This window comes from Triticum aestivum, chromosome 5A, assembly GCF_018294505.1.
Source record: "Triticum aestivum cultivar Chinese Spring chromosome 5A, IWGSC CS RefSeq v2.1, whole genome shotgun sequence".
Classification (NCBI taxonomy): domain Eukaryota; kingdom Viridiplantae; phylum Streptophyta; class Magnoliopsida; order Poales; family Poaceae; genus Triticum; species Triticum aestivum.
The window spans coordinates 585,354,290-585,367,587 of record NC_057806.1 but is presented as its reverse complement, the minus strand read 5'-3'; the positions used below and the strand labels follow the sequence as shown (position 1 = coordinate 585,367,587).

Here is a 13,298-nt window from a genome sequence, read left to right as displayed (position 1 = left end):
GGGTCTCATCACACCCCTGCCAGCACGCGCACCGCAGCCGATTGCTCATCGCAACCCGCTGCCGTTGGTGCGGCACCACTGCTGCAAATCACGCAGAGTCATCCGTCGCGTCTCAACCACAATCCGCAACCCTGGTCGAGTCTTCTACAAATGCCCGAATCATGGGGTAATAATATGTTTAAGTGTTGTTTTACTGCTTTCAGTTGCTGATATTTTTTATAGTTTGGTTGATGATCTTCCAATTTGATTCGTGCAGAAAAGGGAAGATTCGTGTGATTTGTATTTCTGGGAACTTGCTAATGTGGGGGAATGCAACTACGCTGATTATTTGGTTAGCTGAAGAATCCCAATACCAGCGGGTTGGGGTGTTGGACAAGTAACTGAAGGAACGACAGAGGAGGAAGATGCAGAGCAGAAGGTTAAAGATGCAGTTCCTCTGATCATGGCCAAGCAACAGCTGCTGAACGACCTTGACAGCAATGAGGAGATGAAAGAGCTTGTGAAGATAATGGGAAAAATCGATGTGCTCTGTAGGATGATTGTCTCTTTATTTGCAGTGTATGTAGCACTCGTGATGTATTCAGTGGCTACGACATGAGCACTTTGTTGAAACTAGTAATGAATGAAACCTGTGTAGCAGGCTGGGCATAGTGTTGTGAACATCTAAGGATTTCTATTAACGGAAATCAGGGGGTATCCCCTTTTGCTCATATAAATAAATAGTAGAGGCCCTGTCGGGTCAGCTTTGTTCTCATTCGAAGACGTCAAGCAAATTGCAGTCCAACAGCAAACTATGCCATCAAATTCAAGTTTCACAGCCAAATATGAGTACAACTAAACAACAATGTCATCATGTTTTAGTTTTCATACAATCACCAAACACAAATCAACATACATAACAAGTGATGTTCCCATAGCAAAATACTAAACAACATGTTCATCAGGTTTCAGTTGTCATAGCAAACACAATTTCACATAGTAGATAAAAAAACGTCTTCTGATAGGAAAATACGACAAAAGCAATGTAATCATCATCCGCAGCAGCAACGTCAACATCTTCGCCATGTGTATCAGTCTGGATCGTAATTCCCCATGGTGTCATCTTTTTCTTCATCCTCAACGTCCTCGAACATTGGCTTCTTCTTGATCAACTCTTGTATGTCCACAACACGACAGGCAATCTTTTCGCCGGCATCATTGACGTGATGGTTCTCAAAGATATTAGGAACATCCATGTTATTCTGTACATCAGAAGCAGTGTAAGCATCATCTTGTTGTGCAACTTCATTAAACGAATTCCTCTGCTCAAACCTTTGCAATACTCTCCAGTCATCGCTACGTGCAAATGTGTCTTCCAAGAAAAATATCTGTGTTGCTTGATTTGCCAAAATAAAAAGGCTCGTTGGTCTGGTACGCCGCCTTGACATTGATGGATTTGAAATAATCATCAGCTCTGGGTTTTGCGATCCTGGAAAACAGGTTATACCAACGACAGCACAACAGAACCACACACCAATGATGCTCGAAACTGGAGATATACTGCAACTGAACAATGTCTGTTATGTTAGCATACATTTCAGTTGTTTCTTTGTCATGCGTATCCATGCTCATGATGGCACTGTTTTGTGTCTTCCTGCCTTCGTCTCGTGCAAGGGTGTTGTAGCGCACATCTCCAACAACGCAAGATTCATAATGTCTTACCCGAGTATCAGGACCCATTGCTAGTGAGTAAAGGGCATAATCAACTGCCTGCCCATCCTCCCTCATCTTCTTAACCTATGGTTAGAAAATAGACAAGTTGATCATCTTATGTACTCAATATATTAAAAAAAACTGATAGTGCACTTCAAAAGCTTACATGGTTCTTGAACCATTTCGCAAATCCTGCCATAACCAGTTTGTCAACGTTTCTTCGATTTTGCGGCAGTAACTCCTCTTTGTAGACGCTTCACAACATAGTGATCGCATCAAACATCTAAATATATAAGAATGTGCTGCAAGTTTAGTAGATTACGATGTATAAGCTGCAGTACTGCACTTACTTGATATAAGGTAGTATCTCAGGACAGTTATTCAACACATACCAAACCATTTTGTCCAAATCTTTAGGTTTGTCCTCTTGTTGACTCTTCCTTGTAACTTGAACAGAATAATCAAAAACATTGAGCCCGGGATTGTCTTCACCCACCTCTTTGCTAAGCTGATCAGCTGTTTCAATGTATTTTGAGTAGAATGTCAACGCTTCTCTAGCAATGTAGGCCTCTGCAATGGAACCCTCGGGTCTAGCTCTGTTCCTAACATAGCCCTTGAAACATAGCCCTTGAAAGTGCCTAGCCGCCTTTCAATAGGGTACATCCAGCCATAATGTACTGGACCTCTAAGTAGTGCCTCATCAGGTAGATGAACAGCCAAATGCACCATCACATTAAAGAAGGCTGGAGGATATATCTTCTCAAGGTCGCATAGGATAGTTGGTATCTTGTCTCTAAGACGCTCCAAAGCATCTATCCTGATATTCCTACTGCAGAGTTCCCTGAAGAATTGTCCCAACTCTGCAACTGCTCTATATAAGTCAGGGCGGCCCAATCCTCTAAGGATAACAGGTAAAACCCTTTGAAGTATGACGTGGCAGTCATGAGTTTTCAACCCTTGTACCTTGTTTCCATTTGCACTGACTCTCCTTTCAGGATTGGAAGCAAATCCATGTGGGAATCTCACACGTGACAGGACCTCGCATAATTCTTTTCTTTTTACCTTGTCCAAGACGTACACAGCTGGTGCCATATCCCATGGTTTACCTTCATCTTGCACCTGCAAATCCTTTCCGATACCCAGGTGTCTCAAATCAATCCTAGATTTTAAGGTATCTTTTGTCTTTCCTTCAATATTAAGAAGTGTGCCGATAATGCTGTCACATATATTTTTCTTGATGTGCATCACATAAAGATTATGCCGCAGATCCAAATCTTTCCAATACTCCAAGTCCCACAAAGTGGACCTGCGGGTAAACAATAATCTCTCTTCTACCCTGCCACTCTTCCTTTTCCCGCTACCATTACCAGGATGGTTTCCTGGTGTAATATGCCTGACCTTCTCTAATTCCACTTGCAACTCATCGGCGGTGAGCCTCTTTGGCGCATCACAGTTTTCATGCTTTGCATTGAACACATGTCTTCGGTATTTTCTAGGATGCGGCTTGTCCTTGGCAAGGAAACGATGGTGTCCAATGTAACAGATCTTGCTAAGTATTGCATATGACAGCGGATTCCTGTCACAGCGAACACATGCATTGTAACCATGTGTCGTTCGCCCTGACATAGTGCCCAAAGCCGGATAATCATGGATGCACCAAATTATAACAGCACGCAGAAAGAAATTAGCTGGTGGGCTGCTATATAGGTCTCGAGTGAGAACACCCTTCCATAGCTGTTGAAGTTCCTCCACAAGAGGCTCCATGAACAAATCAAAATCCTTTCCAGGACTTTTTGGACCTGGGATGAGCAAGGCCATCATGTAGTTTGATTCTTTGGTGCAGACATTTGGAGGCATGTTGTAAGGGATAACAAGCACTGGCCACATGCTATATGTGGCGCTCTGGTGGCCAAATAGGTTAAATCCATCTGAAGCTAAGCCAAGTATAATTTTTCTCGGGTCAGCAGCAAACTCTTTGTGTTTATCATTGAAGATTTTCCACTCACTACCATGAGATGGATGGCTCATTACATTCTGATCTCTGTACTCCTGGTTCCTAGAATGCCACAGTACATCCTCTCTTGTTTCAGCATCCACTACTAGGAAAAGGGTTATAGATAATATGGACACTAATGGCGCACCAGCCATGTGGTGCGCCACTCCTATATAGCAGTGGCGCACCATGTGCTGGTGCGCCATTAGTGTCTATCACACTAATCGTGCACCACACCAATGGTGCGCCACTACTAACATATTTTTTTATTTTTCCAAAAATACTAATGGCGCACCAGGGAACAGTGCGCCATTACTAGTTTAACTAGTAATGGCGTACCACTCACCACGTGCGCCACTACTATCATTTTTTTTGCAAAACTACTAATGGCGCACCACAAGCTGGTGCGCCATTAGTAACCAGGGTTACTAATGGCGCATTTGTGGGTGGTGCACCATTAGTAACCTGGGACCAGCTAGATATTTTGGACAGCCACACCTACACACTCACTTTCCCACTTCATTCTCTCCACCTCCTCCTCCAAGCTTGTCTCGGCTGGCTCCTCCTCCTCACCTCATTTGCACCATAGATTCATCCAAATTAAGTGGTTAAATTACCTTTTTTGATAGGTAAGTAAGTGGAAAGCTATCTTTATGTTGTAGATCTACTTTTTTTCTCCCTCCAACAATGTGCATATGCACTTTTTATGGCCTAGCTAGATCTATGTATGTTTGTGGTGTTGCATATGTTTATGGTGTTGCATATATGTTTGTGTTTACAGGTACCGGTATTTGAAATGCGATAGTTGCCAATATTTTGCTAGAATGTTGATTCATTTCCGTTTCGGCGAGAATTTTGGCACTATGCTTTATTTTTGGTCCTATTTTTAGGGAAAGTCATGCCAAATTTTTTCTTGGTTCTAAAATATCGTTTTGCTCTACCCCGCAGGCGACCATGGTCCGCACGATGACCAAAGGCATCGTGAATAGGTTTTTGATCTCCGCGAAGGCCGAGATTCTTCAAAAGAACGAGACGAAGATAAGATGTCTGTGTCGAAGATGCAAGCTGAAGAGCCTTATTGCGGACCTGATTCCAGGCAGGTGCGGGACCACCTGCTCTTGCGTGGTTTCATGGATGGCTATCAGTGGCAAGGTGATGAAGATGACTATGAAGTCGTCCATGGGGGCCGGGCAAGAAATGAGGAAGGGCAGCAAGACAACCACCACGACGAGGGCGGGCGAGAAAACGAAGAATCTCCAGGACATGATCACGACGGTGATGCTATACACAGTCATCATGTAGAAGATACCGGACATGATGATGAGGAAGATCAAGATGAAGGGCATGATCATGAAGATGAAGATGCCGGAGCAGACGGCGATGGAGGCTGGGTGCAGGACCCTCATATTCAAGAGCTGCTTCTCAAGCAGACGGATAATGCAAGAGCTGCCGCCCGAGAGAAAGCCAAGCTGGATCAACTGGAGATAGACGCGGTTACTCCATTGTATGAAGGATGTAGGCCCAAGGATACCCGCCTGAAAGTAACGCTCATGGCTCTGGAGATGAAGGTAAAACACAAAATGACCGATGCATGCTTCGATGAGAACATGTCATTCTGGCATGAACGTCTTCCCAAGGGGAACAAGTGCCCGACCAGTTTCGAGGAGGCGAAGAAAATCGTGTGTCCTCTGGATTTACCGCACGTGAAATACCATGTGTGCATGAACAATTGCATCATTTATCGGGACGAGCACGCGGAGTCTACCATATGTCCGGTGTGCGGCGTCACTCGATACTAGAAGAGGAAGAAAGCTCCTCGAAAAGTGGTGTGGTACTTTCTGATCACTCCTCGTCTGCAGCGGTATTTCGCGGACCCTAAGCTAGCAAAGCTCCTGCGTTGGCACGTGGATAGGGAGGAGAAGAAGCGAGAAGATGACGGAAATGATCTAGAGATAAATAAAAAAGACAAGATGCTGAGTCACCCTAAGGATGCGAGCCAGTGGCAAGCGTTGAACTTCGAACACCCAGAATTTGGGGACTATCCAAGGAACATCGTGCTAGGCACGAGCACCGATGGAGTCAATCCGTTTGGCAGCCAGAGAAGCACACATAGCACCTGGCCTGTGTTTGTGTGGATGTACAACCTTCCGCCTGGTTGTGCATGAAGAGGAAGTACATTCACATGTGTATGCTAATTGAAGGGCCGAAACAACCAGGGAACGACATCAATCTGTATCTGGGGCTGCTGAAAGAGGAGTTAGACACGCTGTGGAAAACGCCAGCCAATATGTGGGACACCGCAGAGAAAGAATATTTCCCTATGAGAGCCGCATTGCTCATGACGGTGCATGACTATCTCGGTTACGGATATGTCGCAGGGCAGGTGGTCCACGGATTTTCTGGATGCTTCAGGTGCATGGATGACACAACGTATCGCCAGCTAGATAGAGATCCCGTGTCTTCGAAAACCGTGTTCATGGGACATCGAATGTGGCTTCGCGACGATGACCCATGGAGAAAACGCAAGGATCTGTTCGATGGTGAAACCGAACCCCGAAGACGCCCGCATACGAGGAGTGGCGAGGAAATAGACGAGCTGTTGAAAAATTGGAAAGATTGCCCACTGCCAGGAAAGAAACAAAAGGTGCTAGAGTCGGGAAAGAAGAGAAAGGCGCCAAAGCCGCTGCTGAAGGTATGGAAAACAAGGTCTGTTTTCTGGGACTTGCCATACTGGAAGATCCACCGTGTGCCTCACAGCCTTGATGTCATGCATATCACGAAGAATGTGTGCGAGAGTCTACTTGGTACCCTGCTCAATATGCCAGAGAGGACCAAAGATGGGCCGAAAGCAAGGGCAGACTTGAAATCAATGGGCATCGGGGAGGAGCTTCACGCTAATGATGATGATGATGATGATGATGAGGCGAAGCAGGACACAGAAAGTCGTCGCAAAGGCAAAAAGGCCAAGAAGACCGGAAATGACTACCCTCCCGCGTGCTTCACTCTAAGTCAGGAGGAGATCGAGCAGTTTTTCACCTACCTCGTAGGAGTAAAACTTCCTTACAGTTACGCGGGGAAGATAAGCAGATACCTAGACCCAGCGAAGCAGAAGTTCAGCAGGATGAAGTCTCACGACTGTCACGTGTTGATGACGCAGATACTTCCAGTTGCAATCCGTGGGATCATGGACGCGCACGTCCGTGAAATGCTATTTGGCCTATGCAACTTTTTTGACGTCATCTCTTGGAAGTTGGTTGGCGTGAGGCAACTCAGAAGGCTACAGGAAGAGATCGTGGTGATACTATGCGAGCTTGAGATGTACTTCCCGCCCGCATTCTTCAACGTTATGGTGCATCTGCTGGTCCATATCGTGGAGGATATCATCCAACTCGGGCCAACGTTCCTGCACAGCATGATGCCGTTTGAAAGGATGAATGGTGTCATCAAAGGATACGTTCGCAACATGTCACGTCCAGAGGGAAGCATAGCCAGGGGCTTTCTGACCGAAGAGTGCATCTCCTACTGCATGAATTATCTAGGCATCAAGAACCCTGTTGGTCTGCCTGTCAACAGGCACCTCGGCAGGCTCGCTGGATGGGGTCACCGCGAGGGTCGCTGCGAAATGCATGTCGACTTCGAGGGTCGACTCGCCGACTTTGAAAGAGCAAACCTAGTCGCGCTACAACACATAGACATGGTCGATCCTTGGATGGTAGAGCACAAAACCTTTATCGAGAAGACGTACAATGACTGAGGCCAACAGAGGATGGAAGGAGATATAATCACAGAGCACAACTCATGTTTCATGTGTTGGTTAAAGGAGAAGCTTCTATCGTACCCTTTACATGAGGATTCTTCCGCGGAAGAAAAACTCATATTCGCCTTGTCACAGGGCGCCGAGCACAACCTGGTGACCTATGAGGCTTACGATATCAACGGCTACACATTCTACACCGAGGACAAGGACATGAAGAGCGATGGTTATCAGAACTCCGGGGTAACGATGGAATCCTACACCGGTAACGACAAGGACAGATACTACGGAAGGATCAAGGAGATCTGGGAGCTGAGCTACGCTGGAGAGAGGGTCCCGATGTTCTGTGTCAGATGGGCCAAGAGCGTCCTAAAAGAAGACCGGTATTTCAGCACCATGGTTATACCCAAAGCCAAATCCAAGACTGCGGGCGCAAACGTCACCGTGAAAAATGAGCCATGGGTATCGGCTTCCCAAGTGGACCAATGCTTCTTCATTACCGACCCGTCAAAGCCCAGTCGTGTTGTCGTGAGGAGAGGCAAAAGGAAGATCATCAGAATGGATGGAGTCGCCAATGAGCAAGACTTCGACAAGTACGGCGACCCGAAGATGGAACATGACGACGACGATGAAGTGCCATACACCACAAGAAGAAGCAGGACCACCCTACCTAAAGGACGTCCATTCAATAGAAGAACTCCATTTGCGTAAAAGAAGGGCAAGAAGATTGTGAAAAGATAGCTAGCTAAGATCGATTGTATTTAAATTGTAGTCTTCATTTCTCGATTGTATTTCGTGGGCACTTTTTGAAATCATGAATATTTTTAAATTTCATGGGCACTTTTTGAATTCATGAATATTTTTTCAAATTTGATGATACTTTTTCATATTCAATATGAAAAAATATTGAATATTCATGAGGACACTCGATCTCGATCCCCCTCCATCTCGATCGCTATCCCCCCTCGCCAGATCCCCCTCGCCGCCGAGCACCCCCCGCACCCTCCCCCGCAACACCACCGCCGACGACCCACCGCTAACCATTTTTTTGCAAAACTAGTAATGATATTTCTTCTGTTATAGTCCTCATGAATATTTATTTATGTGTTTATTCTGGTATTAAATTTCGAACTCACAAAAAGTATTGAATTTGTTAATATTTTTTCAAATTTGGTGATATTTTTTCACATTCGTAAATGTTTTACCAATTCACAAATGAATGCAACTAAAAATCAAAAAAAAGTTGATGATATTTTATGATATTTTCAAATAACAAATTTGATGATATTTTCAAAAATAAAAAAAGTTACTTATGGCGCACCCCTGGGTGGTGCGCCATTGCTATGGATGTACTTATGGCGCACCCCTGGGTGGTGCGCCATTGCTAACCTTCCCCCCTCTATCCCTTTCCCCCTCGCCAGATCGATCCCCTCCATCCCCCTCCCTCGCCAGATCGATCCCCTCCCTCGCCCCCGGCGCCCGCTCTCCACCGCCGCCGCGACCCCCCGCCGACAAGGAGAAGCAGCAGCACGTCCACCTCGCCGAGGAGCAGCAGCCACCTCCCGCCGTCTCTTCCTGCGCCTGGCCCCATCATTGTACATCGCCGTCGTCCTCCCCGACCACGTCGACCACGTCCCCGGCCCCGTCTCGCTCTGGTCCGTCCTCGGCCTCCCCGACCACGTCCCCGGCTTCGTGGTGAGCTTCTCCTCCGGATCCCCCTTTACATTGCCTCGATTCGTCGTCGTTTGCCATCCCCGAGCTCACCGCTGACATGCTGCTGCTGCTGCACCGCGCCCCCACGTGCCCGTCGTCGCCCGCAGTCGACCACACCGTTGCTGCTACTCTGCTTCTGCTGCTCGCCTGCTACTGTTTCTGCCTATAGCGTCGCTGCCACTGCTGCTTTTGCTTCCTGCTGCTCTTGCCGTCGACGCTGCTCTTGCACTGCTGCTGCTCTTGCTTGTTATGCCGCTGCTTCTTTGCTAGTGCTGCCTGCTGCCACTAGCTACTGCTGCTGCTAATGGCCAGATAGTTGTTTGTCATTCTTCAATGAATTCAAAGCAAAAGAGCCCTCACCAGATAGTTGTTTTTCATTCTTCAATGTACATGTTCAGAGAGCATGCATAATGTTTTCTCAGTTTTTGTAATAGTTCCCAATGTACATGTTCAGGGTTCATAGAACATGCATCATGTACTAATTGTTTAATTTTTGAGATTTTTCTATACACAAGTTCTTTTATGATGGTTTTTATGTAATTTTTTTGACTGATCGGGCTCTATCAATGCTAGTGTAAAGGGTAGTAGTTGTTGAATCGACATAACGTGTGAGTTATTGGTTTTCACAAAGCTTGTTCTTGGGCTAAGTTACTTTCTGTTGGTTGCTGAGCTAAGTTTTAGCATATCTTGGCACATGCACGGATGCCACAAACACACTGCCATGATCATTTTGTGGTTTTAGCATATCCAAGGAGGTGTTCGTTATTTAGGTGGTGGTAGCTTTCTGGTTGTGTTAAAAGGAGGAGTAAGAAGAGTAAGAAAGCAAAGCATTCTGGCTTTCTGGTGGTCTCTTTTTGGAGATGGTGTCATGCAGCTCCTCCCTGGATGCTGATGCTGATGTGCTGAGAGGTGTCTCTTTTTGGAGATGGTGCGCCACCGCTCTCTACTGCTTGCTGCCACTCTCTACTGCTTCTACTCCATCTCCTTGCACCCCCGCTGTTCCTCTTCAGAGTCTAAACCTCAACTTCTTGCTGCTGCTATCTCTCTCAATCTATTCTCTAAATTTTAGTGAACATTGAGAAGTGTATTTGCTATAAGGTTCAGATCTGACTAGCACCGATGACAAAAATGCCTTCTACCTAGATCAACAAGCCAACATATTTGTGAGGTGTAAATAAGCAATTTTCTCCTTTTATTTTAGCTAGATAAGAACCATAGCTAATGCACTCTAGATATACTTATCATCTTAGCTTCAGTTAACAAAGATTGGCAGAATATCTTGTTTCAAATATAGCCTATGCATGTATTGTTTTCTTGTTTCAAATATACTTATAATCTTTGCTGTTACCATTGTTCTTTGAGCATAATTCTTTTTCATTTCCTACTATCCTTTTTCATTTCCATTTATATGTGTGAACTTTTATTTTGTCCATATGAAAGCAGAGGACCATATGGTCTGTGGCCTTTTCATCCATATGAAAGTAGAGGCACATTGTGGTGCTGCTTTGTTTGTGTGATCACATTGAGAAAGACTTGTAAAGATGATGATCATCTTTTACAGAAAACAATTTCTGTAAACACGTCAGTAACTTTGCTAGTTTGCTGGGTTTTGTCTCCAGCCAATCGTGTCGTGATGATTTTGCAGGTACCCCGAGAGGCCCTTGAGTTTGCTAGAATGTCGATTAACTTCTGTTCCAGGAAATTCGGGTACTCCATATGTCCTATTTTCAGCAAAGGTCATGCTGAAATTTTCCGTGAATTTTAGCACGTCTTTGCTAAAAATAGGACATATGGGGTACTTGCGACTAATGCATGGCCCGGGGTATCTTAGTACTTAATTAAGTAGGATCAACTACCTCTTGTGTTATACATATAGAAGTGTGATATCAACTCATAGTTATTACTAATGTCAGTTGCTCGTCATCGATAAACCCTAATCTGGTAGGATGACCTACTAAAAAAGCCCATACCACATATTCTATTTGGATGGCCCTGCTAACCCTTGACCACAAATACTTGAGATGGATGTAGCAAGCTTAAGGAAAGAAATGTTTTTAGGTCAACTCCACTGGGCCTGGCTGAAAATGCACAAGTGTGCATGACTAACAATATTCTATTGTAAAGCTAAACATGAAAGAGGAACCACTCATCCTAACCATTTGCTCTCAAATTGCCACTTCACTTCTTACTACTGAAAATCTTAGACCATCTCCATTCACCAATAGCTCAAACTAGTTCGAAGGGCGTGTTTTCACCACAGTGTGGATTATCTTATTGGACCCAATGCAAGAGATGATGTAGTTTTGAATTATGAACGTCGGATATGTCGTCATCGGACGACGAAAGTCTCCTGGGGGAGTGCGGCTGGTGCCACGATGATCGAGGTCTGTGCGACATGCCTCACCTGGACGATGATCGACGCTTCAGCATTAAGCTCGAGGAGACCTTCGAAGTTGAAATGGTACACAACGACGACACGTGTTATTTTCATAATTAAGCATGACTTCAGCTATTTCAATGTGTAATTTTCATCTTTTACAATTCGAGTATAGCTTATCCCATGCCATGCAAGACGCTATGTCTTGGAGAGAATGGATTTTGAACACCATGAAATTTCCGAAACAAAGAAAATTCACCTAAGGACTCATCACGCTGTGGATTTTGAAGTAAATCTGTATAATTCTGGGAGCGTAACCCATTTTGGTTGCAAAATTGGGGAGCATTTTGCAAGATGTATGGTTTTGATGAGGGTATGCTTGTCACCATGGATCTTGGTGATCCTAAAATCGAGCAAGACAATATGGACATTTGGGTCCTTGTTGATACGCCTCCAATTCTACCACTATGTGAGTTTCTCAAACATAGTTATTAGCTAATTTATATTGTTTATTTCAAAATAGTTGACAGCTTATTTCCGTTGAAAGCTTATTTTCATTGTTCAAAGAATGTGCGGGAGATGGTAGACAAAACCCACTACACCGATGGCTCCGAATTAACAACTTACAAGGAGAAAAATCATCTGGTCGGATTTTGTACTGACATTAAGAATTACAATATCTACAATCAAACTCCTCAACATTATGGTCAATACGTGCCACTAGTGCATGTGTTCAACTACGGTAACTACCATGGAGATACCCTGGTAAGATTTTTTGCTATTACGACATCCGTGCATCTTTTGCATACTTCTAAAACTAGTACATCATTGCTAACTATGAAGTTATTACTATGTTTTTCAACAGATAATCCCAGAGAATTGTGTGCCTCATTTGATGTATCAGAAAGGTAGCCTTAATGTTTTGAACATACAGCCAGGTCATCCTACGAATCTCAACTGTCCATACTAGATTTCTAAAAGAAGTGGAGACATGCAAATCAAAGGATGGAAAAAATGTATGGACAGTCGTAAGGAGGTTCTTGGAAGCAAAAGGAAGCGAAGCGCAAGAATTGGAGACAGGATGATCTCCATTCTCCATAATGGAGAGTCAGGATCTATATTGTTTTATGCTATTTTACCTTAAATAGGGTATTTAGGTCCTGCCTAATACTGATGATCATGTGCTAATAACAATTAAGTAGGGTTGGTTCAATGACTATCAAGATGATGATCATATGACTTGTTATTAATAACGATTAGAAGTTGTATGATGATGATTAGTAGGACTTGTTAGGATTAGTATTACTTCCGACAAACTCGCTACTCGCGGTCTCGAGACTTGTAATGTTCTATCTTTTTCGGTCTTTTGAATTCGGAGACTAATATGATGAATTGTATCCGGAGACTAATCTTTTATTGTATTTGATGAATCTGATGTTTATATGTTGTGCTCTCTATATTATGTGCAGTAATATGTTTTGTAACCTGTGCAAATATCAGAAAACAAAAAATCCCTAATATTCATACTAGTGGCGCACCACTCAGCACACTAATGGCGCACTGCAAGAAGGACTCTAATGGCGCATCATCCACTAGTGCGCCATTAGTATGCCAAAGCACATGGGTAAATATGGCCCCCTGAGAGGCATACTAATGGCGCACCGTGGGCTATACTAATGGCGCACTTAATGGTGCGCCATTAGTATACCAGATACTAATGGCGCACCACAGGTGTGCCATTAGTAAAAAATACTAATGGCGTGATACTA

At 44.4% G+C, this 13,298-nt stretch overlaps 1 pseudogene; it reads left to right on the top strand.

The window, feature by feature from the left end:
* Positions 1-9,422, top strand: part of LOC123101592 (uncharacterized) — a 40,946-nt pseudogene extending 31,524 nt beyond the window's left edge.
* The last annotated feature ends 3,876 nt before the right edge of the window (positions 9,423-13,298 follow it).